The sequence below is a fragment of the Arachis hypogaea genome, chromosome 3 (assembly GCF_003086295.3).
Source record: "Arachis hypogaea cultivar Tifrunner chromosome 3, arahy.Tifrunner.gnm2.J5K5, whole genome shotgun sequence".
NCBI classification, from domain to species: domain Eukaryota; kingdom Viridiplantae; phylum Streptophyta; class Magnoliopsida; order Fabales; family Fabaceae; genus Arachis; species Arachis hypogaea.
The window spans coordinates 58322171-58325481 of NC_092038.1; the positions used below are offsets into that span (position 1 = coordinate 58322171).

Consider the following 3311-nt stretch of genomic DNA (forward strand, 5'->3'; position numbering starts at 1 on the left):
CATGCATTAGCATAGAACTCTTGAAGCATTAAGATTCTGACTTGTTGGATGGGGTTGGTGAGAGCTTCTCAACCTCTTCTTTGAACCTCACGTCGGATCTCTGGATATTCACTCTTTTTGAGCATGAAAGGGACCTCGGAGATCACCTTTTTCTTGGCCAAAACTTCATAGAAGTGGTCTTGATGGACCTTTGAGATGAATCTCTCCATCTCCCATGACTCAGAGGTGGAGGCAACTGCCTTCCCTTTCCTATTTCTAGAGGTTTCTCCGGCCTCAGGTGCCATTAATGGTTATGGAAAAACAAAAAACAAAGCATTTTCTCACACCAAACTTAAAAGGTTTGCTCATCCTCGAGTAAAAGAAGAAAGAAATAAGGAGAAGAAGAAGAAATTGAGGAGATAGAGGGGGTGAGTGGTTCAGCCAAGGGGGTTTTAGGTGGTTATGATGTTTGAAAATAAAGGAGTGAAGAGGGGTATTTACAGGGTAAAAGAGAGATGGGATCCGTGTGAGAATGGGTGGGTTTGGGAGGGAAGTGTTTTGAATTTGAATGGTGAGGTAGGTGGGGTTTTATGATGGGTTTTTGGGAAATAGTGGATGGATGTGAATGATGGAGAATTATGGGAAAAAGGGTAAGATTTGATAGGTGAATGATGTTTGGGGAAGAGTGCTATGGAAAGGTGTGAAGAGGAGAGAGAGTGAGTTGGGGTAGGTGGGGATCCTGTGGGGTCCACAGATCCTGATGTGTCAAGGATTTCTCATCCTGCACCTTTCTGGCGTGTAAACGCCCTTGGACAACCCTTTCTGGCATTTAAACGCCATTCTACTGCGTTTCCTAGCGTTAAACGCCAGGCTGATGCCCTTTTCTGGCGTTTAACGCCAGTTAGATATCCTTTTCTGGCGTTAAACGCCAGTCTGATACCCCTTACTGGCATTTAACGCCAGCCAGACACCAGACACCCTTTTCTTGCGTTAAACGCCAGTCTGTCTACCAATTCTAGCATTTAACACCCAGAATGCTGCCAGACTAGGCGTTAAAAGCCCATTCTGCTATCCTTACTGGCGTTTAAAAGCCAGTGAGCCTGTCCTCCAGGGTGTGCTATTTTTGATGCTATTTTTTATTTCGCTTTAATTCTGCAGCTGTTTTTGTGACTCCACATGATCATCAACCTAAAGAAAACATAACTAACAATGGAAAATAAAATGAAAAGGTAATTAACATAGATAAATAAAATTGGGTTGTCTCCCAATAAGAGCTTCTTTAATGTCAATAGCTTGATAGGAAGCTCTTACAGAGCTTCACAATTGCTCAGAGCATGATTGTGGCCTCCCAATACCAAATTTAGTGTTTGAGTGTCGGGGCTCTACTTGACTTTGTATGGAGAGAATTGGATGAAGATTTTCATTATTTTTCTCTATGTTTATAGAAAAAGATCCTTGAGCCTTAAACACAAGGTAGTCCTCATTCAATTGAAGGACTAACTCTCCTCTGTCCACATCAATCACAGCCCTTGCTGTGGCTAGGAAGGGTCTTCCAAGGATGATGGATTCATCCTCATCCTTCCCAGTGTCTAGGATTATGAAGTCAGCAGGGATGTAAAGGCCTTCAACTTTCACTAAGACATCCTCTACAAGTTCATAAGCCTATTTCATTGATTTGTCTACCATCTCTAGTGAGATTCTTGCAGCTTGTACCTCAAATATCCCTAGTTTCTCCATTACAGAGAGTGTTATGAGGTTTATACCTGACCCCAGGTCACACAAAGCCTTCTCAAAGGTCATGGTGCCTATGGTACAAGGTATTAAGAACCTTCTGGGATCCAGTTTCTTCTGAGGTAATGTATGCTGAACCCAGGCATTCAGTTCACTGATGGGCAATGGAGATTCATCTTCCCAAGTCTCATTACCAAATAACTTGGCATTCAGCTTCATGATTGCTTCTAGATACCGAGCAACTTGCTCTTCAACAATATCTTCATCCTCTTCAGAGGAAGAATACTCATCAGAGCTCATGAATGGTAACAGCAAGTTCAGTGGAATCTCTATGGTCTCTGTATGAGCCTCAGATTCCTTCGGTTCCTCATTAGCGAACCCCTTAGTGGTTAGTGGACGTTAGCAACGTCTTCCTCACTGGAAATCACTGCATCTTCCTCCTCTATATGCCATTTTGGTTATATTGATGGCCTTGCACTATCTCTTTGGATTCTCTTTTGTATTGCTTGGGAGAGTACTAGGAGGAGTTTCAGTAACTCTTTTACTCAACTGATCCACTTGTGCCTCCAAATTTCTGACGGATGACCTTGTTTCAGTCATAAAACTGAGAGTGGCCTTAGATAGATCAGAGACTATGTTTGCTAAGGCAGAGGGACTCTGCTCAGAATTCTCTGTCTATTGCTGAGAAGATGATGGAAAAGGCTTGCTATTGCCAAACCTATTTCTCCCACCATTATTATTGTTAAAGCCTTGTTGAGGCTTCTGTTAATCCTTCCATGAAAAATTTGGATGATTTCTCCATGAAGGATTATAGGTATTTCCATAGGATTCTTCTATGTAATTCACATCTTCCATTGCAGGATTCTCAGGGTCATAAGCTTCTTCTTCAAAGGAAGCTTCTTTAGTACTACCGGATGTAGCTTGCAATCTAGTTAGATTCTGAGAAATCATATTGACTTGCTGAGTCAATATTTTGTTCTATGCCAATATGGCATTCAGAGTATCAATCTCAAGAACTCCTTTCTTCTGAGTCATCCCATTACTCACAGGATTTCTTTCAGAAGTGTACATGAACTGGTTATTTGCAACCACTTCAATGAGCTCCTGAGCTTCAGCAGGGGTTCTCTTCAGATGAAGAGATCCACCAGAAGAGTGGTCCAATGACATCTTAGACAATTCAGGCAGACTTTATAGAATATATCTAAGATGCTCCATTCTGAAAGCATGTTAGAAGGACACCTTCTGATTAATTACTTGTATCTTTCCCAAGCTTCATAGAGGGATTCACCTTCTTTCTGTCTGAAGGTTTAGATGTTTACTCTAAGCTTGCTCAGCTTTTGAGGTGAAAAGAATTTGGCCAAAAAAGCAGTGACCAACTTGTCCCATTTCTCTAGGTTGTAAGTCCAACCATGTCCTAGCTCTGTCTCTTACAGCAAAGGGGAAAAGCATAAGTCTGTAGACCTCAGGATCAACCCCATTGGTCTTAACAGTATCACAGATCTGCAAGAATTCAGCTAAAAACTGATGAGGATCTTCTGATGAAAGTTCATGAAACTTGCAATTCTACTACATTAGAGAAACTAATTGAGGCTTAAGCTCAA

At 41.6% G+C, this 3311-nt stretch overlaps 1 non-coding gene across 1 annotated transcript; it reads left to right on the forward strand.

Moving 5' to 3' along the window:
• The first annotated feature begins 2930 nt into the window (after window positions 1-2930).
• Window positions 2931-3038, forward strand: LOC112792953 (small nucleolar RNA R71). The gene has a single exon (XR_003197669.1). It is a non-coding gene; the product is annotated as a small nucleolar RNA R71 (small nucleolar RNA).
• The last annotated feature ends 273 nt before the right edge of the window (window positions 3039-3311 follow it).